The sequence below is a fragment of the Belonocnema kinseyi genome, chromosome 2 (genome assembly GCF_010883055.1).
Source record: "Belonocnema kinseyi isolate 2016_QV_RU_SX_M_011 chromosome 2, B_treatae_v1, whole genome shotgun sequence".
Taxonomy (NCBI): Eukaryota; Metazoa; Arthropoda; class Insecta; order Hymenoptera; family Cynipidae; genus Belonocnema; species Belonocnema kinseyi.
The window spans coordinates 116,436,437-116,463,086 of NC_046658.1; the positions used below are offsets into that span (position 1 = coordinate 116,436,437).

The 26,650-nt window shown below is 28.5% G+C and overlaps 1 protein-coding gene across 3 annotated transcripts in view; it reads right to left on the bottom strand.

The window, feature by feature from the left end:
- LOC117167142 (sideroflexin-2) overlaps positions 1-26,650 on the bottom strand; it is a 52,748-nt gene that overhangs the window by 25,588 nt on the left and 510 nt on the right. Inside the window, exon 1 of one of the 3 annotated variants that reach the window (XM_033351843.1) lies at positions 670-701. The exons of 1 other annotated variant lie outside the window; for it this stretch is intronic. The gene's annotated coding sequence lies outside the window, so the exon portion shown is untranslated. One more of the 3 variants, XM_033351842.1, reaches the window with a different exon arrangement.

Sequence of the window (26,650 nt, forward strand, 5' to 3'; positions counted from 1 at the left end):
TATCATTTTCGCTAATCTCAGGAAAATAGTTTTTATTCAGTGTGTTAATATGTTAAAAATGCACTGAATTTTAAGTATGAAGATCAAATAAATATTTTTGATATATATATATATATATATACAGAGCGAGAGAGAAAAGGCTGTGCCTTCATACAGTAAGCGAGTGAATAGAATTCTCAAACAGGTTTACAGCACACGTGACCGCTATCTCGTGTCGCTTTATGGTGATTAAAACCCCACATACACCGAAAATACTGTCTTACAATGCTTATCTGCAAAAACATAAAATCGACCTTCCCATGACATAAAGGACCTTTAAAATTATCCTAAATAAATTGTATACCTTCTAAAAATAAGATATATTGCCTCAGAACTTCTTTAACTATCGTTGTTCATAATTATGTCTGCAAACTACGTGAAAAATAAATTTCTTTGCACAATTTTCACACTAGAATTCCGAGATATCGACCGAAAGTACAGCTGAATGTGACCGTTTGTTCGGTTTCTTGAACGGGAAAAAGGCATCTGCCACTTTTTAATTGGACCTACTAGAAGCGTCAATCATTCGATAAGAAACGAGAAAAATGGCATTACACGAACGTGACACACATTGAGTTAATTTCTTAATCTATTTATGTCAAAGAATGCGACGAAAATTCGTCCGCTTACCGTGAATCGCGAACTTCCTCTGGGTCTCCCCTTTCTTGTTCAGAGCGCACACGCGAATAATATATTACCCGGGCCTAGAAGAATCATAATACGCTCCTGGGAGAGGCTATGACGCTATGGATATTATTAGGATTATTCATGTTGTAACTAATATATAAAATACGATTTCATTGATCCTTTCGATAACATTATCTACACACGTATCCGTTGGTCACGACAAGGTATTTCTGAATGGTTCACATCTGATGCAATATCATGTTGACCCATCAAAGACCGAGGTTTTTATGTACCAATTAAAATTTATTTGTATGCATTTATTCTGCATGAGCGGTTTTTAAAACTTTACTTGATAATAGAAAAAAAAGTTTAATCAAAGTAAAACCCATAAAAAATATTATAAGTAACGTATAATAATTAATAGGAAAAGTTTTAAACTCATAATAATGCGGACCAGTGTTCAGTATATCCCTACCAAAAAGTTGGGGACTAACGATGTTTAATAATTTCAATGAAAACCCTTTCTGTATACCCCTCAATCAACCATCCTCTTTTCGTTTCATCTCCTTTCATCTACTCTGATCCTATCTCTTCTTCGTACCTCTCCTCTCACCTATTTTCTAATACTATTTTCTAATACTTCTAATAATAATAATAATCTTTCACCTCTCCTTCCACTCCCCTATCCGTCATCAACCCTTAGTTTCTGATCCTCTTACCCCTTTACTCTTATATATCACCCACTCTTTATCTCCTCATATTGCCTCTCATCACTTCCTCTCAAACTATTTGCATATCCATCGTCTCAATCATTTTTTTTTTCATCTCCTCTCGTCCTGCCTCTTCTTCATTCCGCTCACCCCTCTCCTGACACTCATTCCTAGTCTTCTTCATCCCCTTCCACTATCATGTCACCCTCTTCCCCTTCGTTTTTAATGTTACCCCTTCTCTCTCATATCATCACCTTTTCTCTTACTCCTTTTCCTTATCCCCCCTCTTAATCTTCCCCTTTTCCTTTCATTACCCCACGTTCTCACCTTAGCTTATCTTCATGCTTCTCCTTTCACCATTTTTCTAACAATTATATACCTAACCCTGTTTCGCTCCTTCCACTTTCCCACACTTTCCTATCCAGCTCTTTCCCGTCCATTCTGTTCCTTCCCTACCCTCATACATCACCCCCTCTGTCACTGTGAAATTAATAAGGAAACATTGAAATTTCAGTATCTTTTAGTGCTGAAAAGCCAGTTTGACGTGACGAAAATTTTAGTGAATTTTCACTAATTCAAGTTTAGAGATAATCGAAATAAAATTGTTAATTTACACCCTGACTTAAGAAAATTTCACTAAACCCAAACTAATAATATTATTGCATATATTTTAGACAATTTATTTTTTAAGTACTGCATCAAAATCTGAAACATGTATAGCATTCAAAAATTTGTTTGAATACTTTATTTTTGTTACAAAAAGAAATAAAAGGGAAAAAGTATCGAAATCCTTATTCAAAAACTCTGTGACCTTAAAACGTTACATCCTGTAAACCGGTGAAACAGTCACTCTAGTTGCTCCATTGACTAACGAAGTAACCAGCAGACAGCTGACGAAAATTCAAATTCGAATTTCTAACAGATATATTTGTTTACTTAAAATCAACGAAAAGCAGCGGCCAGTCGTAACCAAATCTCATTAAAAAATACAATTTTGCTTCAGATATAAAACCTAAAAGATATAGTAATGAATTTTTGTTGCAAATTAATTTTTTAACTGCAAATTTAACTATTCCATACTTCATTGAACATGTTTGGTTTCAATTTTCAACAAAATAAAGAAATTTGATTTTTTCTTGTATAGAGTATTAATCTCCATTGTAAGGCCCCTTTTTGGCATTAAATTCATTTCATTCATTTAAATTTAACTATTAGGTCAAAAATTCCGCTAAATAGTCAAAATTTGGTTGAAAATTCATGTATATTATTAAAATTTAATCTTTTTTGATGGAGAATTAATAGTTTTGGTTGTAAATTCATTTCTTTGGTTAAAAATGAGCTGTTTTTTCTCAATTGAAAGTTAATTTTTTTCACTGGGAATTCAATTATAAGTTTCAAAATTCCTTTAAAAATCGAAAAGGTTTGAAATTCATGTATTGTATTGAAAATTAATCTTTTTGTTGAAAATTAGTTTTTGAAAATTAAAAATTAATTTTTTTACTACAAATTTAACTACTCCATTTTTTGTGGAAAATTTATCTTTTTTGATAGACATTTAATCTTCTTAGTTAAAAATTCCATTTTGTTTGATTGAAAACTGATCCATTTCGTTAAAAATTTGTCTAATATGTGAAAAGTTTGTCTTTTTTGTCGAAATTTCACATTTTGGGTTGAAAATTCAATTATTCGGATAAACATTCACATTTTTGGTTGAAAATACATTTTTTGAGTCAAAAATTGATTTATTTCGTTGCAAATTAGTTTTTTTGGAGGACGTTTTTTAAATTATTCACTAGAAACCTTGATTGGTTCAAAACTCAACTCATTTAGTCAATATTCCTCTTTTTGGTTAGAAAATTCATCTAATTTTGTTAAGAATTTTAAAGATTGGTTAAAAATTCGTATTTTTTGTTAAAAAATGTGAACTTTACACTTTTCATTGAAACTTAATTTTTTTATATATCGAAAATTGAATTCTTTTTTTTTTGAAAATTCCTTTTTTCTTGGTTCAAAACTAATTATTTTAACTGAAAATGTAATCCTACCATTTTTGTTTCAAAATGTATCATTCTGATTAAAAACTCAATTATTTCGATGAAAAGTTATGTGTTTTACGTATGTCTCACGTAATCTGTGGATAATTCTTTATGAAATTATGTGTGATTGTTGTCGCCAAAAGTGTTTATAATATATTTAGAGCGAACATTTTTTGTTACAATAACATTACTGATTTAATAGGTGCAAGGTTGTTTTTGAAACTAAAATACAAATTTAAAATGGTCAGAGAAAATAAAAAATTGGACAAGGAAAAGTTAAGGAAATTTAGGGAATTTCGACATTTGGACTTTGTAGCAATCTTGATATTGCAAATTTGATTATTCAACACCGATAAATTTGGATTTTGAAATATTTAGTTAATTTCATTTGCTTACAAAAAATGACATTATTATTAAACTTACTGATTATATGGTAAATAAATTATTTAAAAGGTTCAGCATTTTTAAACTTGGAAAATATAAAAATAAAGAGGCGTTTACAAAGTTTCGGTTTTGTTAAGTATATTAATCTACAGAACTCATTAACTAAACAATTTAATCAGTAAGTTTGAAATGAATGAAGTTTTTTGTACAAAAAATTTAATTAACAAATTATACTTCAAAATTCTGAGCTCTTTTGGATAATGAATACAAACTTCAGATTAGTCGTAACCAAATACCAAATCTCAAAACGGCAATTTCTGAGCAATTTTTATCCCTTCAAGAAATATTCATCTCCGAAAATATGGATTTCATCTAAACTGTTAATTTTAAAGTGAAATTTGTCATATCACAACTTTTGCTAAATAATCAAATTTTACATCCATAAATCTTAAATCTTCGTTAGTTATATTATACCGATAAATATGGCATTCTTTGTCACTGTCCTTCAACTGAAACTCGATTCTTAATATTATGTATATAAATTTGGCCAAATTTTTTCGTTCGAGTTTCTATAATTACCCAATTGGCATTGAGGAAAAGCGACAAAAATACTTTCGACATTTTTGTGACACAAATATTTTTTAGAGAAGCATTGTGAAAACAAAAATATTTTGAAATATACAACAAACAAATTACACTGCATCTAAGTGGAAATCAATTAAACAATATTTAACAGAAACTAATATAATTTTAGTAAATGTGTTAGAATTGAACAACATACATTAAAATTTTTTTTAATTCAAGAGAATTAAAATAAATTCATCTGTATTTAAAATAATCTAACGGAATACAATGAAAATAAAGATAGAATTCAACGGAACCTATTGGAAACAAAAATAATTGCAACTGACAATAAAATAAAGTTAATTCACTGACAATGAATTTAACAGAATTGAATAGAATTACAGGATGAATTTAAATTCAACGGAATTTTAAGTGATGGTCACATGGTTATAAATATTTTGGATTTTGCCACACTTTTAAGGCTTCGCAGGAAACCCTTGCAATATCATACCAGCGTCTTTCAGTCTCTTGCCTCGCATAAAAAAAACAATTCAAGCTTCACTGCGGATTAGGGTTTTTTTCTCCAAATTTACGAAATCGCGAAACTATAAATTTGAATAAAAATTACAATTTCCACAATTAATAACAAAATATCGCCAAAATCTTACAAGAGGTCGATTTATTTATGAGAAAGCACGCGATGACAATTAAAACGCAAAATGTTACATTAACTTAAAGAAACATTTCGTAATGCATGAAAGTCAAAATTGTTTCAAAGTGCATGGTTGGAAGTAGATCTCGAAATGTTCACTAAACTAAAAATGGCGCCTCATTACTATTTTCAAAAAGTTAAATAATTTTTAAAAATTTAAACAAAATATGAAAAAAAATTTCGGTATGTATTTGGTGATTCTTAAGACTTAAATTTTTTGAAAGTTTGAAAGATTGGGTAAGAAAATAACAAAAATAAAATTCACATTTCTGACTATTTAATATTTTATTTAATTTTGTAAAAATGATGCAACTTTTTAAAAATAGTAATGAGGCGCCATTTTGAATTTAGTGAAAATTTCGAATTCAAAGTGTTGACTTTAAAAAAAATTTCATCACATGCTTTCTGATAAATAAATCTGCCTTTTGTCAGAATTTGTCGAGGTTTTATCATAAATTGTGGAATTTGTTCCGATGAAATATAGAAAATTACCATGCATTTGAAATGTAACGGTACTTTTCCCCATATTAACCCTCATCACTTACACCTCTGAAAAATGACATATTACTTACATGGGGTAAAATTGAAACCCGCTGACTTTGAAACGTTATCATACTGATTGTATGCATGGCTTCAACTTGAAAAAATTCACAGACGCTTTTTAATATATAGAAATTAGATTCTGATTGTTTGTTTAAATGAAAAATATTTAGAGGCGTATATAAAAATTTTCAAAATTTAAAAATTATAAAAAAATTAATTTTCCATTAGAAATTCATAACTTTCACAATTTTTATTATTTATATATAAAGTTCGTTTCGGACACTCTTCTAATATCGTGTATCAATAAGAAAATTCGTGCAGACAAGTCTAATTCAAAAAGTATAATTATTTTGAAGATCGTTTGGGAGGTATATTTAGACAAAAAATCAAATAAAACTCTAATAACAAATTCAATATTTTCATCTATTTTTATTCATATACAAATTCATATACAATTTGTTTAACATTTTTTTATCTAAAAGAGCAGTATAATAAATATAGAAACTGAAAAATTGCATTTTTACTCTTTGCCTACACATTAAAGGCATAATAAATCGCGATGGTTTGTACACTAGAGTGACTCAAAAACCCTTTTTTTCTTTAGAGGCCAACGACCCCCCCCCCCCTCCATTTTATTGCAAATCTGAAAAAAGAAATTCCATAATTTTTTATATTTTTTTCGATTTTAACGGGTGCCGGTGTTGACTTGAAGTTTCCCATGTAAAATGCATGGGGAAAAATCACTTTTTTGAGTTTTTGGAATAATTTTTTGGGGTTTGGAAAAATGTGACGGGAAAGTATGGGCGCCTGTTGAGAATTATCCAACGATGAATTTTATGTATCAGATATATGGGGTTGACATCTCTAATACACCCTCACGAGTACCTGAAAACTACCCTTAAAACAAGAACTGTCAATTCTTCATGAAATCGACCTTTTGAGCACTGTATTCTCGTTTTTTTTATTTAAAATTATTACTATTGTCCTAGTGATATATTTATTATCATTGGTTAATTAATTATTAATTATTTAAACAAATTAAATTTAAAAAAGTGTTGTTTTTTTCTCGAAAATTTGCCCCCCCCCCCTTAAAATTATTACTATTAGTCTAGTGGAATATTTAATAACATTGGTTTATTAATTTTTTATTGTTTAAACAAATCGTTTTTTCCCTAAAAATTATCACTATTGGTCTATTGGAATATTTATTAACATTATTTCAGTCATTTTCAATTATTTGAACAAATGAAATTTGTTTGAATAATTTCGTTTGGAATTTTTTTTAAATAAAAATTATTACTGAGGGTCAAGTGGAATATTTATCAGTAATAATTAATTACTGATTAATAATTAATTTAATAATAATTAATTTATCAATTATATTTAAGTAATAATTTTTATTTGAAATTTTTTTAAAAATAAAGTTAATCAAACAATGTTGATAAATATTCTGCTGAAGAAATATTAATAATCTTTATAAAAAAAATTAAACAAATTCCATTTGTTGAAACAATTGAAAATTAATGAACTAATGTTAATAAATAATCCAGTAGACCAATAGTTATCATTTTTAAGGAAAAAATAATCTTTGAAAAAATTGTTTAAACAAATCCCATTTGTTTAAATAATAAACAATTATTGAACGAATGTTAACAAATATTCCACTAGACTAATAGTAATAATTTTTAGGGGGGAAAACGCATTATCGAAAAAAAAATTATTTAAACAAATTCCATTTGTTTAAATAATTGAAAATTAATTAACTTATGATTTTAAATATTCCATCATATCAATATTGCTAATTTTAAGTAAAGAAAGACGAGAATAAATTGTTCAAAAGGTCGATTTCATGAAGAATTCACATTTTTTGTTTTAAGGGTAGTTTTCAGGTATTCATGGGTGTGTTTTAGGTTGTCAAACCCATATGTCTGATAGATGAAATTCTTCGTTGGATAATTCTCTGCAGGCTCCATACTTTCTCTTTCACATTTTTTCAAATCCTAAAAAATTATTCTAAAAACTTAAAAAAGTGATTTTTCCCCATGCATTTTACATGGGAAACTTCAAGTCAAAACCGGCACCTGTGAGAATAAAAATTTTTTTTTTAAAATACGGAATTTCTTTTTTCGGATTTGGAATAAAATTGGGGGGGGGGGGTCGTTGCCCTCTAGCATGAAAAAACATTTTACCATGCATTTTTGGACCACCCTATTGTATACATTGGACGTTCTACACGATGGCCATGATATTGTGACTCAAAATGTTAAAAACATGAAATTGCAGGTTAGGAAAAAAATTCGAATAGGTATGTTCGTTTTAAATACACCTACCATGATTATTTAAGTACAAAAAAAACACAAAACTAAAATCTTTTGATTTTTAATTTTTATGGATCTCGAGCACTATACTTATATACAGTCAGAATGACCCCAAAAAATTATTAACCATTTGTTCATTCAACTGCAAAAGTAGCAGAGGCACTTAGGGTCGATGGTAGTATGTTGAACGTATATTACAGACTTTAAACTCTTACCAGATGGTAGCACAGATCCTAATTCAAACGCGCTCCTAATAAAATTTTAGTCTGAAGTTGATGTTGGGGTCATTCTGACCCCATATGAGTGATAAGGGATAATTGCAAGAGAAAACTTTGAGAAAAAATCTGTTACCTATTTAAATTCCAATTCCAAATTAAAAGAGAAAACTAATTTTCGGGGGAAGGGAAGGGATAATATGGTAAAATTGAGGGGTGGAAAGACTCATATGCTGAAAGTTTTCTTTTAGTTCAATTTCCTTAATGGGATTCTCAAATTGACGCACATGGGAAAAAATTTCCTGTAAAAAGTGTAGAATTAGTCCAAGAATTTTGGACACCAAAATGTTGGAGATCTTGAATGAGTTTTCTTAAAAGATTTCAAACTTTTCAATACTAAATGCAAACGAAGTCTTGTCATTCTCGACAATAGTGTAGGAAAAAGAGTTCTGTGTTTAGTATACAGAATTTAAGTAAGAAGCCAAATTCAGTCCACCACGAATTGTTGTGGAAAAGTTGTGAATATTTTCAATTCGGTTCGAAAGAATTTGTTCCTAAAGTGAAAAATAGCGCTCTGATATTACGGAAAGTCCTAGACAGTCTGGACAAATTTATCTGCGCTTCAGTGTGCGCAATCGAACATCAATCGGCAATACGGAATAAAGATGGCTGTAGCCTGTAGCTGCGCATATAAGGCTAGTTTTTTAACGCAAAAACCGGCTCACAGGCTTGGAAAAAAAATCTGCTTTTATTGTACGTGTAGCAGATATTTAATAGTACAAACATTTCTATAATTTAAGAAAATTTTCTAGCATCAATAAATGTAAAATTTATGATTGCTCAATATTTTTATAATTGCTTCAAAATGAAAAATTAATAAAAGTTAAAGTAAAGTTTAAGATGGTTTCTATATAAGCAGAAGTAATTTATATTAATTAGGGTGTTATTCGCGCAGATTTCTAATATTTCTATTCCATTTTATTTAACTGTTATTTTTAGATAATTCAACATTAGTTTGGTTATTTTCATTTTTGTATTTAAGAATTCAATACTAGACTTAAGACGAAAATAATGTTTGAGTTTCAGTAATTTGATAAAAAATAGTTCGAAAAGAATATCGACTATTTGAAAAATGTTTTTAAAATTCTTTAAAAACTGCGAAAATCCTTGATATCGCTTGAAATCTTCAAAATCCCTTATAATCCTGTAAAATCGGAGAAAATCGCTTAAAACCTCTTAAAATGGTTCAAGTCCTTGAAATTCTGTGAAATATTGCAAAATCTTACGATATCCGAAATAAGAACTGAATAATAACTAATTAAGAAGATTAAAGTTTTGCTAATAAATATTTTTTTAATTTTTAACAAAATTGTTGAATTTTGAAGCCAATCAGACTAATCATCCACAGAACAGTTGAATTTTTAACTAAAGATATTATTTTACAACAAAAGAATTTATTTTTAACTAAAAACAGGAATTTTTTACGAAAATGTGGAATTTTTAACTCAAAAATATGATTTTTTAACAAAAAGGTTATTTTCTGACAAATATTTTAATATTTAAACAAATATTTCACTGTTAAAATTTTTAATTTTAAGAGTAAGAAAATTACAAAAATAAATGCAAAATCTCCTTTCATAACTAACAAAATGGATTTTTTGGGCTACAATTACAGGTCATTTTTATATCTGTATTTCTAGTTGTTTTAGAGAAAAATATGTATCTTACTTATATTATAAATCTTCCAGTAGTGATAAAACTCACAACAATTAAATGTATACTGAAAATTCAACACGAATATGCAGTACATCAAACTCTCGCTTTCAGTCAAGTGTCCGGGGTTGCCTTCAAATAGCCTTGGACTGGTTTCGGAGGGATCGAAACGTAAACAGTGAGAGCCACCTGACTCGTCTCTAATGGGAATATATATCTATATACATAATGTCGCAACCGCTCTCGCTCTCCTCCCCTGAGAAACTGAGTGAGCCAGGTGTTCTAGGGAGACTGAAAACGGGGTGACTGAAAGCGAGAGTTTGATGTAATAAATTTAATGTAAATTCAGATTAAATGGAATATTCAAATGAAGCATTTCAAAAAAATATTGGGCGTTGAAGTAAGAAAATGATAAGTCACTTGGAGCATCACCAATTTTTGGCTTGGCACTGGTCGCTTTTCACAAGCGGTGAGAATTTTCTGGTTAGCATATAAGGATCATTTCGACCGATATGCCCAGCGTTCGATATTGTGCATTGTTATAGAATTAGGTTCCTATGTCCATTGTGTGAACTTGTGATGCAAAAAAGACACTATAAATCCCAGTTCGATTTTTTTATTTGCTGTAGAACCCTTAATATTTTCCGAGACTGTCTTGGAAATTATATTAGCAACCTCTTCACCTTTTTCCCAGACTATCTTAGAAATTTTAGTCTCGAAATAGTTTTTACTTGATCAAAATTTTCTAGACAGTCCAGGAGTTTATGTGTTCCTTTTTTGTACTTCGTATAGAAATATCTTGTAAATATTTAAGGAAGGAGACTTCCAATTTTTATAATATTTTGGTACCCGTCCAAGATTCCCAGACTGATCTCTACACTTTTCATAGGACAACTTTTTCCCGTGCACTTGGCATGTAGAATAAGATAATAATTCAAATTTTCTATGTTATATAGTTTCCTTTCTTGGATATCATGGGTTAAATATATAAGAAATAAGAAAAATGTGGACTATTTGGTTTTCTATACAATAGTGATGAAAGTTTTTCTTTTAATCTGATTTTATTCGGTGACTGCGTATATTGAAGCTTTTGGCATGTATAATTGAGATGAAAAATAAAATTTTCTATGGTTAATTTTAAATGTTGAAGAACAATAAGCGACATTACAATACCATCATTTAAAAAGATCATTTATGAATATTATTATACAGCTAATCAAACTTCGGATATAAGTAGTATTTTTTCAAGAATGAAATAGAACCCAGGATACATGACAAAAGTAACTAATGGCATCATTCGAGGCTGACACTGACTTCCTGAAACATTGACTCGTTATTTTTGCTCTCACTGACTTTCATACAAAGTCCACGGCACATACAACAATATGTCGCCTCCGTTACAGTCACTTACACTTTGCCAATTTAAGTACGCAAACTCTTACATCATGAGCATGACCTGAACTTGTGCTCATAAAAGTTTAAAGAGTTTCGCAAAGTTCTGAATCCACACAGATAAGGCTTCTTAGAAATTTTTCCTCTTATTCAGTATCATTTTACATAATATTAATTTTATTAATATTTCGGTGGTCATTCAGTTTGGAACTGAACTCGATCAAACACAACCCATCATAATTCAAAGAAATTCAGCAAAATTGAAAGACATCCAGCAGAATTTAAAAAAAAATCACGGGGATTTAAAAAAATCCCTACAATTCAAAGGAATTGAATGAAATCCAAAATGATGAATTTTAAAATAAGTAGAATTCATAAGAAGCCAATAAAACACAAAGGAATTAAAAAAAAAGTGTAGGAAAAGCGATGCAATTTAAAGAAATTCAACGAAATTGGAAGAACTTGTATATAATTAAAAGGAAATGAATTTTATCCAACATAATTCAATATATAATCCAATGGAAATGAATGGAATAGAGTGGAATTAATTACAAACTACCAGAATTTTAAAAAGGAGTTCAGCCGATTAGAAGGAAAGTCATGGAAATTTAAAGAAACCCGACAGAATTTGAAGAAATCCAACTTAATTTAAAGGAAATAAATGGTATCCAAAATAATTCATTAGATAAATCGGTAATAAGCGTAGAATAGAGAAAATTAATATTTTCAGATTTCAGCACAAAAGTGAAGATTATTCTATTATTTTGAATGCGTGATTTTTTCATCTGTCTAAAATTCCACAATAAGAATAAGATACCTCCTAAACTTATTCACTTCTATTTCTATAGCGACCGCCACACGATTTTCTATTCTCCCAAAGAGGACGTGTCTTCAATATATTTAATCCCTTCTAATTGTACCGGTAATGCACCTCATAGAGATATTTTTTATTCCTCAGAAGTGGTCATATTAAATTTTATTTAATACCTTCTAATAAGTTCACAAAATATGCGTAATAAGTTGTTTTAATTCCTTCATGCGGAATGTAAATTCTGAAATTTTAATTCTCACCAATTCAACTCTGCCTCTCTAGAGTTAAGATTATTTTAATTCACACATTTGCACAGATTTCTTTGTTGCATTTTTAAGATGTTTAAATAAGTTATTAAAATATAAATAAATATAAATTTCAATATTTTTCGAATTTATAAGTTATAAAAAGATTTAATAATGAAAAATAGGTTAAATAAATGTTTTCGTTAAATTTTACCAAGTCGATTGAGAGGAATAGGATTTGTACTTTTTCTGTTCCCGTTGGGGGATTTTTAGACGAGGAAAAAACGCGCATTCATAGGAATACAAATTCTTAATTTTTCTGAATTCAACGCTTATTACCGGGAATACAATGGATATAACTGAAATGCAGTGGACTTCATTATGAACCAACAGGATTTTAAAAGGATTTCAGCTAAATAGATAGAAAGTCTATGGGATACTAAATAATTTCGTAGATATTATAGTAGGAATGAATGGAATTCAGTTGAATTGATTGTTAAAAGTCATAAGAATTTTTCAAGCAATCCAACAGAATAGAATGTAAACTACTGATACTTAAATAAATTTAAAGGCTTTGAAGAAACTCAACGAAATTTGAAGATATACACGGTAATTTGAAGTAAAAGAACGGTATTCAACAGAATTTATTGGATAATACAATGAACGAAGGTCAATGGAATTCAATAGAACCTAACAGAATTTGAAGGAATGCAAACTAATTGAAGAGAAAACAATGACATTAAAAAGAATTCTACGGAGTTTAAAGAAATTTTACGTTTTTCATAGAAAAATACCAGAATTTAAAGAAATCTTACAAAGTTGAAAGAAAAACTATGACATTTTTAAAAACCCAACGGAAATTAAGGAAATAAGCCAACGACGTTTAAATAGATCCAACAAAATTGAAAGAAATTATACAAAATTCGAGAGAAAAAACCAACGAAATTTATAAAAATTCAACGTAATTCACAGAAATTAAATAAAATCTAAAATAATTCTTTACATAATACAAGAGAAATTCATGGTACTCAGTGGAATTCATCTGAAACAAACAAATTTTTTTTGAGAATTCAACAGCATTGAAAGAAAAGTAATGAAATTAAAAGAAAGCCACCGGAATTTAAAGAAATTTAACAGAATTTAAAGAAACCCAATCATTTCAAACGAACTGAATGGAATCCAAAATAATTCCTTAGATAATACAGTAAAAATGAATGGAATTCAGTGAAATTCATTAGAAACCAGCAGGTTTTACAGAAACCCAACGAAATTTAAAGAAAACGAATGTAATTTAAAGAAATACAATGGAATATAATTAGGTAGGCAGGTCGCGTTCTATTAAATTAATCACAAATTCCTGCCTTACCAACTTGGGGGGTTGTTCTGCATCTGTAGTGGTTTGTGTCCATAATAAGCTTCTAGAACACTCTTGGAGGGTTCTGATGAAGTAATAGAATAATATTGGGCAATTCTGAGAGCCGAATTTGCGTAAACAGATTATTTACATTTTTTACGCAAATTCAGTTCTCACCATTGCGTAATGTTATTCTATTACTTCATCAGGACCCTCCGAGCACGTTCCAGAAGCTTAGTCTCGAAATCGGTAAGATTGGAATTTGCGATTAGAACGCGTTCCCTGCCTATCTAGTGATCCTAAATAATTGCGAAGATAATTCAGTAGGAATAATTGGAATTCAGTGGAATTCAATAGAATTAAAGGAAAAAATAGAATGTAAATAAATTTAAGAGGATTTAGAAAAAACCAGCGTAATTTAAATAAATCAAATGGAATGAAAGAGAAACAATAGGATTTGAAAGAAATGTTAAGGAATTTAAAGAAATATCTTTTTCGGGTGTTAACTATATGGCCTTGTGATGTACACAATTCTTCATATTTTTCCAAAGTGACCTGTTTGTAGATCCATTTTTTTATTTTATCCCATTTTCGTTTTATTTCATACAAATTTACAAAACAGTACAGGACTTTCTGTTGTTCTTCCTTTTACTGAATTTTCTAAGAGGCTTTTTATCTTTATGACGGGCCCTAGAATGAGTTATATACTTTTTATGAGATAAACTTTTTCCGTGGGGTTGGTTCGAATATTCGACAACCAATCAACCCTAAAGCTCCTCATAGGGGATCGAATGCTGAATATTCAATCCGATCCAATGCACCCACTAAAAGATATCCAACGTACTTGAAAGGATTTGGGTGAAAACCAAGGGAATTTATTGGATAATACAATGGAAATGAACGAAATTTGATCGAATTGATAAGACACCAATAGAACTTTAAAGAATCCTACATAATTTAAAGAAACACACGCAGAATTAACACAAATTCAACGGGATTTATAGAAAGCCAACCAAATACAACGGAGTTTAATCTATCGTTGCCAGCAAATTACTTCACTCATTGGCAAAACATAACTAAAATAATGAATTCGATTTTTATTTTTGAGACAGCATTACACATTTTAATATGGATATTCCGTTTTCTAAATTAGTGTCATGACGACTTCATTTCGCATTGGTTTTCATAATTTAAGCAAAAAATTCTGTAAAAAAGGCAGATTGTTTCCATGATGGAATTAAATTTCAACTGGACTTAAATAAAGCTAAACGCATTACTTTGGAAATGAATAAAGCGTTATGTATGTTTTTGTTAATCATGAAAGTTCAGAGGGACATTTTTATGATTATATTCATATCCATCAGTTGTACAATTTACACTGAAAAAAATTATTAGTTTGGCCAACTAATTAGTTAGTAAGATGTGGTACTGATATTTTAATCATTGATAATGCTATTTCATTAATTGGCACAACAATTTTATTAGTCAGAGTGAATATTTAATTAGTACCAGATAAGAAAATGTCTGGCGCAACTAATAAAATAGCAGTATCATGCCTTAAAAATGGTTAGTCCAATTGAATTTTTTTTAGCGTACACGTACAGATATAAAGTATAGATATTATTGAAAGTTTGTCTGTCGGGCTTATGAGTTTATTGTGAGGCGGATCAGGCTGCTCTACGTCAGTAATTTATTTGATCGATCTACAGCTATAGAAACCCACACATATCGAAAGTGACAAGTATGTAGGGGCAAGGGCCAATGTCCTCTATCACTTCCTTCATCGAATTTTACAAGTATATATAGTCAGGAATGATAAGACGGAAAAAGTATATTTTATAATCTTGCAGCAGGATTATTGCAACTTTTGATGCTTTCTATAAAAAAAATATAATGTATTATACTCCATGTTATTGATTTTTAAAATTGCGATGAGAATTCAGAGACACTGCTTTGCAATTCCATTAGGTACCATTCATAAATTACGCAAAAAATTGTTTCCACTTTTTTACCTCTCCCTTGCTCCATGTCGTAAATAAAAAAAAAATTATATAATTTTTTTTTTCTAAAGAAGGAATTATTAAAACGGAATTTAGAGAAGTTATAAGTGTTTAGTCACTGGGTTGGAATTTCCAACGAAATAATATTTATTAATAATAATATATAATTTAAATTCATTTTCTTATTTAAATATTAAAATTATTAAAGTTTAATAAAAATAATTTAAAGGATTGAAACTCTTTTTTAAAGACTAGATATTTTTACTATAAATTCTAAAAAACTTGAAAAATGTCTAATGATTTTGGGGCTAGTAGGTATTTCAAAAACTATGAAATTTTTGTTTGTATCAGTATTTTTTCAAAACAATTAAAAATCTTTTAAATTATTCAAAATCTATGGAAATACCTGGAAAATCTCTTCAAATATTCGAAATTTCTTGAAATGTCTCGATTCCTGTCAACACATTTTTTGAAATTCAATTAAAATATTATGAAATCTCTTGAAATCCCATGAAATTAAATAAAATCTAACATTTTCTTTGAAACTCTCATTGAAATTCTTTAAATCTCTTGAAAATACCTTGAAATCCTCAAAAATATCTTCACATTTTTAAATCCCTTCGAAATTTCTTGAAAATTATTAAATTCCTTGATATTTTTAAAGATATCCTAGCATCTTTACAATTCTTAAACATCTTGAAAATCTTTGAAATGCCTCAATTATTGTAAATACATTCTTTGCAATTTTTTCCGATCTTTAAAAATTTTCTTGGAATCCTTTAAAATATCCTAAAATATTTGCAATCGTTCGAAATCTTTTGTAATCTCTTGAAATTTTCTTAAGCGCTAAAAAATTCATTGGAATCCTCAGAAATACCTTCAAATTTTCAAATCCTGTAAAATTTCTCGCAAATTATTAAAATCTTAAAAATTCCTCAATTTTTCTGAATATATTGTTTGAAAATTTATTAAAATATGATAAAATTATAATATTCCTTGATTTTATTGGTATTTTTTAAAATTTTTGTTTGGAATGCTTTAAAATGTCTTAAAACATTTCTAATCCTTCGAAATCTTTTGAAATCCCTTGATTTTTTCAGACTCTAGGAAATTCCTTGGAATCCTTAAAAATAACTTCAAATTTTCAAATCCCTTGAAATTATTTTGAAAATTTTGAAAAAAATCCTACTATCTTTACAATTCTTTAAAATCTTTGGAAATACCTCAATTCTTGTGAATACATTCTTTGAAATTTTATAACAATATTATAAAATCTCTCGAAGTATCTCGAAGCTAAATAACTTTATGATAATCATTGAAATTCCTTTAAAACTTTTTGTAATCCTTTGAAAATTTCTTGGAAACCTTTAAAATAACCTAAATTATTCCAAGTATTTGGAAATCTTTTGAAATGTCTGGACATTTCTTGAGGGCCTTGAATAATTCCTTGGAATATTTTTAAATACCTTTAAATATATGAAATCTTTTAAAATATTTTGAAATTCCTTGAAATATTTCAAAATATCCTGCAATGTTTACGAGCTTTTAAAATCCCGCGAAGTCACATCAAATCTGGTGTTATTCGATGAAATTTCTTGAAATCCCCTGAAGTATTAGAAGTCCTATGAAATTCCTTGAGAGCTTTTAAAATCCCTTAAAATTACTGAGAATGTCGGATTTCTTATCAAATCATTTAAAATCCTGTTAAATCCTATGCAATCTTTTAAAATATCCTAAAATCTTGTAGGTCTTGTAAAATGCTTTGAAATTCCTTGAAATGTGGTATCTTGAAAATGCCATGGAATCCTTTAAAATACGCTAAATTATTTCAAATAATTTAAAATCCTTTGAAATTTGTTTGAGCTCTCGAAATTTTTTTGGGATCTTCTAACGTGTGTACCCCAACATCTTTTAAAATCTCTTGACATCTCTTCTAATTCTTTAAATCTATCGAAATTCCTTTGAATTATCAAATTCCATTAAATATTTCAAATCCTCGGAATGCTTTAGAATCCCTCAATTCTTGTGAATAAATGCTTTAAAATTTCATTAAATTAAAATATTTAAAAATACCTTAAAATCCCGCGAAATTACATAAAATCTAATAAAATTTCTTGAAATATTTGAAGTTCTATAAAATTAATTGAAATACTGGAAAATTAATTAAAATACCTTATTGAGAGTCTTTTAAAAGTCCTTTAAAATGACTGAAATCCTCGAAAATCGTATGAAACATCCCGCAATTTCATTAAAATTCTTTTAAAATGCCTTTGAAATATTTGGAAATTCTCTTTAATCCCTTGGAATATATTGAAGTATCTTACCTTAACCTGATCAACCTAAAAAATTGTAATGTTTCAAGTTTTCATAACGTTATTACAATCTTTAATTGTAATTATTAAATATTAACGACATAGTATAATTTTGCATTTATGAATTTTCTATAGGGTTTATTTGTTGAAAATATTACATAACAGTATCAATGTATCACTTTTTCCCTGACTTTCGATTACCCTTACTTTCCATTTCAAGGATAAGATTATTTATGTGTACTTAATAAATGATTGACAGCCTATTAATTTCGCCTTTTAATAATAATAAAAAGGCTTGTAAGGAATTTTCCGACATCATACAAAAAATTGTTATTACTATTCCTGCGTTAATATTCCGTGGAGCAAAATTCTGGTCACGCAAGGTCAGTTTAAATACATGTCATTATTTATACAAATTCTCACTCATCAAACACTTCCGATGCGAATTTAAATACACATTATTTATTATAAAAAAAATATAGTACGTTTATAATGACTTATTCAATAATAAAAAAATGGAATGCACCATACTAAAAGATAAAACAGTGTGGTTCAAAAACTTCATTTTATAAATTTTCTGACTTTTGTTGATTTCTCCTGGACCAATTTTACATTTTCTCTGTCCGTTAGAATTTTCAATTTATTAATTTATTTCAACAGAAAAAATAACATTTTTCTGGCATGAAAGATGGATTTTTAATCCAAAAGGACGAATTTTCAACAACATAGTTGTATTTTTAATAAAACTGTTCAGTTTTCAACCAACATAGATGAATGTTCATTGTTCAACCACATGGTCGAATTATCGAATAAAATATTGCACCATAACCAAAAACAATTGTATTTTAAATCAAGTGGTTGTATGTTTAAGCTAAAATGTCGAATGTTTTAGAAAACAGTTGAATTTTAAATCAGAAAAGCTAAATTTTCAATAAAAAAGTTCAATTTCAATCAAGAAAGCTGACTTTTTAAACAAATAGTTGAATTCATGGGCGAAAACCCATAGTCACCGCTCCTAGTTGAATTTTCAATATCAACAAAATTAATCTTGTTACTTAACAGATACATTTACAAGCAAATAGTAAAATTTTCAGGTTAAAAAGACGAATTTTTCTTCAGCCTGAAAACTTAAATTTTCAACAAAAATATTAATTCTCAATGGATTTTTTTAATAGTACAAAAAAAGATGAAATGTGTAAGAGGTGAATTTTTAAAGATAAAAGAACAAACTTCAGCGTAGAAGTTTCAACAAATAAAGATTTTTCCGTTACGAAAGAAAACAAAACATCATCAAATCTGCAAGAAAAAAAATATGTTTTAATAAACTGCGGTTCAGCTTTCAGCCAAGCAGTTCAATTTACAACCACAAAGATCACAAAGAAAAAAACTCTGTTAAGGTTAGAGGATTTTCAGTTGAAATAGGGCCAGCATAGATTTTCTGTAATAATTACCGAATTTTCTGCAGAATTAAAAAAATTTGTAGTTATTTAATATATTTACGGATATTTTCTGTAACATTTGCAGACTTTTTGATTAGATTTTAAATTAAAAGATGTTAATTTTAAAGAAAAGTTCAGTAAATTTTATATAAAATATCCGTAGGTGTATAAAATAACTGATAAGTTTGTGAACTCTGCAAAAAGTTTGGTAATCTTTACATAAAATCTATGCTGTCCCTATTTTAACTGAAAATCCTGTAACCTTAGTAGAATTTTTTCTGAGTGATGTTAATTTTTAATAAAAAATAGTTCAATTTACTAAAAAAACACGAATTTTCAGCAACAACAAAATTGAATTCTCAAACAAAGAAGAATAGTTGTCAACAAAAAATTTGCATTTTTAGCAAAAAAAGAAAAGATTAAATTTCTATTAAAGCAGATGAATTTTTAAACCAAAAAGACGAATTAAAAAAAATTGTTGAATTTTCACTTCAGAATATGAATTTTCAACAAAAAAGTGGAAATTTAACTTAAATTTTAATTTTTCAATCAAATAATATACAATTTTTAACTGAAAATATAATCCTCAGAAGGCATCTTCTGTAAAAAAAAAGAAATACAGTGAAACTCTTCAATAGCCTTCCCCTCTATAGCCCTTCCGAGAATTGACGCCGTGCCGCTGGTAGGTGTAACAGGAGTTGCGCGGGGTTTGCGGTTGTCACTCAGGCGAGCACTCAGGCGCGAACAAACAAAAGCAGAGCGGACTATAATGAGCTAGTTCCCACCCACCGTCAGCCCCAAAATCGGCACTATAGAAGAATCTCACTGTACAAGGTAGATAAATTACTAGAATTTTATATCAGGGTTTACCCTAACCAAATTTTCATTTTCCCTAGACCATTAATATTCAAATACCAGAATATTTTTTACGCAGAATAAACCCAATTTTAATTTTAAAATGTCCTTATCATTGACAATGATCTGAAGTGTCTCTCATAGAAATCCCCTGACTTTGAAAGATATTTGTCTAAATCCCTGACCTTTCAATGACTTTCCCTGACCTATACAAATTCCCTGACTTTCTTTGGTTTCCATGTTTTCCCTATCCTATGGCCACTCTGTAAAAATAAGAAAAAAGTTTGATTTCAAATTATAAGAGTTCAAAGAAAAAAAAGAATGTATTGTTTTGAAAAACCAAACGAGTTGAGAAAATAATTGACAAACGAATATTATTACTAATCAAACAAAAATTTCAGCCTGATACGAAAAATACGTAAAATGCGTGAAATACATAGAAGATAATAAATATATCATTCTACAGAATTTGTGAGAAGCTGGTATAAATCTCAGGATTTCATCCCCTAACACTGTCCCCTTCTTCGTTCCGCCAAGATCCCCTTTTATAGTTGCAAAAAAATACTCTTTTCAAACATCATCCCTAATCGTGGGTCTCGTTTTTGGGGACAAGAATTTCGACTCAAGCTGCAGAACAAGTCTGTGAAAAGTCCCTTTGAAACCGGGTATACTTACGGTCGGCTACCCTCGAGCTAACTTCGAAAGTTTGAAAGGAAGCGTGTGACGCGAAGAGCTACAGAAATAAAAGTATTAAACTGAAGTTGCCAAGACGCAATTTGTTATCTTTAAAATTTAAATTCGTCATTTTAAAAATAGTTTCAGAATCTACAAGGCATATAAATTCATCACTACGCCCCTGCGCCAATGTGAAACATGACAGTATCTATTGAAAGAACTAGGTGGTTGTTTCAGATTTATAAGCCTGAAATTATTACAGTTTTTTTACTTTTTATTTTTTTATATCATGTATGCGTCGAGAGTAAAGGATAACATACAATAAATACAGTTTATGTCTGAAAAAATATTTATTAAATTTTTTTAGTAATTTTAGACGCTTTCGCATTCAGAAAACGATTTAGTTGAATCCGTTGAATCAACATAGTTTTTTTAATAGTCATTATAGAATATGGTTCTTATATGGACAAAAAAATATTGGATTGACCCAAACGAATTTTTTGGTTGTTTTAACCAAATATTTTGTTAAATAGAATGTTTGGTTGATTCCACGAAAAAATTGATTTGGGTCTATCAAATAATTTGTTAAATCAACAAAAATTTGTTTGGCTTAACCAAATTTTCAGGTATATTCAGAAAACCAGTTTTTTTGGTTGAATCAAAATTTTTTCTGGGTGCAGATGTTCAAACTAAAGATGAGAATTACAGTTACAAGAAAAAATATATTATAGTTAAATTATAAAAATTACTTGACCGTGAAAAATTAAATCTGGAAATTAGATTAAATTTTTGTGTGTAACATTACTATTCAGGAAATGTAAATTGAATTTAAACAAGTATAGTAAAAGAGTGATATGATTACAAATATTTGTAATTGTGCATGTATATAACATATTTACCATATTGATAGAGTCAAAAGAAAATTTGACTGTATAATAACCAAATCATTTAATCATCCCTATACCACTTTTCTCAGTTCACTGTTAAGAATTTCAATATAATTCAAAAGAATTTGCAGATTTTCACAATTTATATACTTATGAATGCACTTTTTATTAAAATCACGAAAAATCAGTGAAATGTATAGAAATAAAAAAAAAATCAAATACTGATTTAACTGTTTATATAATATTTGGAATTATTTGTTATTGATATGGTTAGGAAGTTTGGAGAAGGTATCTGAAAATACGGGTGCCCTGATCAACGTCTCTCTGACGCAGCTGATTGATAAAAGCAAGGAAAATTTATCGTGTTTCACAATGAAATCGAATCTTTTACTCCAACTTGTTCTTCTAAAAATGTATTTCTTCACTGAAGAAAAGCTGAGCTCTTTTTCATTCAGATTTGATACAAAATTGATACGCAATATTTTTAAGTAAAAAAATGTACTTAAATTAAAAGTTTTTTTTCCTAAAATTTTAAACCAGCTACCACGTACCTCGTACTTATTAATTACATAAGTAGTTTAACTTCAAACAAGTAGTAGCGAATTTTTAATAAAAAAAAAAAAAAATGAACTCACAAAAAAAATATAATAGTTGATATTTTAGAAAAGGGAAGATTTTTATTTTAAATAAAAAATAGCCGATATAGAAAAAATAGAATTTCAACCAAGAAGATTAATTTTCTACTATAAAAGACGAATTCTAAAAAAAATACATAAATCTTGAACGAAACATGGCTTTCTCAATCTAAAAAGACGAGCTTTTTACAAAATATAAAAAATTTCAATTAATTAATTACATATTCAACCAAGAAGTTAAATTTTCAACCAAGAAGATTAATTTTATAAAAAAAAGAAGATTTTTCAATCGAATAGTTGAATTTGTAGACTAAAAAGATGAATTAAAAAAAATGGAATAATTAGATTTTCATTTAAAAGAATTAATTTTTAATATAAAAAATGAATCTGCTACTTCTACAAAATAGTTGAATTTCCTACCAAAATATTGAATTTTCTAGAGAAAAACACGAATTTTCTATACAAAACAGTAACATTTTTAACCCGAAAATATGTAGTTTCAACAAAAATTTTAATTTTCAGTCATATAGTAGTTGTATTTTAAGTTTTAAAAAATAGATTTTAATCCAACAAGATAAATTTTTAACAGAATACAAAAATTTGTAATTAAAAAGTTGCATTTTTAACCAAGAATATTATTTTTCTACCAAAAAATACGAATCTTCAACAAATGAAAAACATTTTCAACCAAATAGCTGAATTTCTAAACTAAAAAAATCAATTTTTAACAGCTAAATATTCTACCTAATAATTGAACTTCAAAGAAAAAATACGAGTTTTCTACACGAAAAAGTTGAATTCGCAAACCAAAAACATAAAATTTCAACGAAAAAAATTATTTTCAACCAAATCGTAAAGTAGTTCAAATTTCAACGAAATACCTGATTTTTTTATCAGCCAATTGATTAGATCCGCAACCAAAACACATTCATTTATTTTCAAGTCGTATTTTTTTCAACAAAATTTTTTATTTTTAATCAAATAGTTGAATTTTCAAACAAGAAGAATAATTTTCTACCAAAAAGACGAATTTTGAAATAAATGTTGAATTTTTAGTCTAAAAAAGATCACTTTTTAACCAAAAATGGAATATTTAAGTTTTCAATGAAAAACAATCATTTTCAAATTAGAAAAGCGATTTTTTACAAAACAGTTGCAATTTCTACCAGACAGTTAAATTTTCTAGCAATATCATACATGAATAAAACAGTTGACAAACATATGGTCGTTTACACCAGATGTGACCAACATTGGCACAGTTAAACTATGTTTGTTGCAAATATTAACAAATTGGTTTATATACATATTTTATATTAAATTAAATTAATATATTAAAAATTAATTTGCTTTAGTTACAGATTCATAATTTTAGTTGAAAACTCACCTCAAGGGTTGATAGTTTTTTGTTTTTTTTTTGTTTGAAAATAATATCTTTAACTGAAAATTAAGGTATTCCATTTGTGGATAAAAATAGATCTTTTATAGTAACAAAAACAACTAGTTGATTGAAAAATCATGAATATTGTTACAAAATTTGTCTTCTTTGGTAGAAAATAATCATCCTGGCGCAAAATTATTTATTTTTTTTTTTTTAGAATTCAACTACTTGGTTGAAGGTTGGTTAAAAATTTATTTCCTTGTTTTTCGATTTATTTCAGTTGAAAATTTATCTCTGGTTGAAAATTGGTCTTTTTTAGTTGAAAGTTTTTTTGTTGTTGAAAATTCATCTTTTCTTAGTTGTAAATTCCACTTTTTGGTTCAACATTCGTGTATTTTGTCCAAAATTCCACTTTTTTGTAGAAAATTATTCTTCTTGGTTAAAAAAATCATCTTTTTTGGTTAAATATTCAACTACTTGGTTGAAAGTTGAACTTCTTTGTGGGAAATTAGCCTGTTTTTATGTAACTGAAAATTAAGATATTACATTTTTGTTCAATAATTGATCTTTTTCAGGAAGATTCTTCTCGATGGTTGAAAACTGCTCGTTTTTAATTTAAAAATTTAATATTTTACAGAAAATTAGATTTTTGGTTCAAAATTAAAATTTTTGCAGTTAAAAATTCGACTTTATGTAGAAAATTAATTTTATTGGTTGAAAAATCATCTTTTTGGTTAAAAACTTCGTGGTTGAAGATTAGTTTCTTTTGTTGAAAATTAAAGTATTCCTTAACAAAATTAGTTTTATCATTGAAAATTAATTTTTGTAAATTTAAAACTTATCATCTCCATTTTGGGTTGAAAATTTACCTTTTTTAGTTGCAAATTTAACAGATTGGATTATTTGAACACCCTATTATAAATATTCAAAATGTAATAAATATGTCAGAATTATATGCCGTAAAGTTGCATTTTAACAAATGAAATAAATGTTTTCGAAAACGCTGTTTGAGTGCAAGGGCAATTATTCATTTGCAGAGATGAGCCTAGCTTCGTGCAGACATCTCTGTGAAGGCAACATGTGCTGCATAACAATAAATAACAGAACATTCCCGCACATACTGTCTCGCTTTGAGTGTGAATGACATATGCTTGTGAACAGTATGTATACTGACAATATGTACGTAACTGCACACATAACGGCTGACACAAAACCGATTTTATGGTGTATCTCATGATCAAGATAGTAGTGACGGTAACCACTATATTATATAAATATTGTTTCAGAGACATTATTAATTTATATAATTATATTTTATGTAAAAAATCATGTTCAATTTTGCAAAAATAATTTTTATCGAAAATTGAAAATCATTAAGTGTAGATTTGACTATTGAATTAGTGAAATGTACTGATTTACTAGTGCAGAAAATTATGGGGAAACTATTCACGGCCAAGACCGCTAATGTGGCACTGGCAAGATGATGAGGAAATAAATTCTATTTTGTTTATAGCTAAGTTTTGAACGCCTCCCCTGATTATTTTTATGTGATTTTCCCTGACAAAAATTTTGTTCGTAAATTTATTTAGGGGTCATCGAATAATGACGTAAGATAGTTTTGGGATAAAAAGGGTTGATAAACTTGTATCGTTTCTCATGAATTAAAAAAGTAGTTCAACCAAATTGTATAATTTTCAACCAAAAAGGATGAATTATCAACAAAAAATATGATAGTTGATATTTTAACCAGCAAAAGATTTTTATTTGGCATAAAAAACCGTTGCGTTTAGACGAATTTTTAAAAGAATTGAATTTTCAACCAAGCAGGGCCGTAGCCAGCCGTAGGGCCCGACGCCCCCCTCCCCGAAATTCCGCGAATTCTAACATTTTCCTATAGATGTGAAAAAAAATCTAAACTATAACTACATCCCCCCCCCCCCGGACCAAATTTCTGGCTACGACGCTGCAACCAAGAAAGATTTTTCAGCCAATAAAAATAGTCATCCAATATGTTGAATTTCCATGCAAAAAGGACAAGCTTTCTACAAAACAGTTGAATTTGCAACCAAAAAGATGAGTAATTTTCAATGAACAAAATTAATTTGCTACTAAAAACGACCAATTTTCAACAAAAAAGATTCAACTGAATAGTTTAATTTTCAAACAAATAATTAAATTTTCATTTTAAAAACTTAGCTTGGAATTTCAATCGAAGAGATGAATTTCTATTTAAAATTATAAGTCTGCAACCAAAAAAGTGATTTTTCATCTAAATATAGTAAACTCTTTTATAGCGCCGATTTTGGGGCTGATGGTGGGTGGGAATTAACTCACCATAGCCCGTTCCGCTTTTGTTTGTTCACGCTTGAGTGCTCGCCTGATTGACAACCGCAGATCCCGCGCACCCCGCACAGCTCCTGATACACCTACCTGCGGCGCAGCGTCAACTCTTCCAAACAAATAATTAAAGTTCCATTTTAAAAAACTAGGTTTCTACCAAAAAAATAAATTCTTAACTAAAATGATGTATCTTCAACTAAGAAAATTAATGTTGCACTAAGTAGTTTAATTTACGAAAAAAAGTTCAATTTTTTACTAAATGTTGAATTTTCTAGAAAAATTTATCTTTTAAACTTTCTCTCTTCACCAAAACAGAACTTTGAGCTAGGATGGAAAAAGTTAATTTTTTTAATTTACAAACCAAGGGGAGGGGGTAAAAATTTTAGAAAAATACCTTACGTAATTTTTGCATGTTCTTATGATGATCTTACGTGAGAAATGGTTTTGACCACGCTCCCCCCCCCCC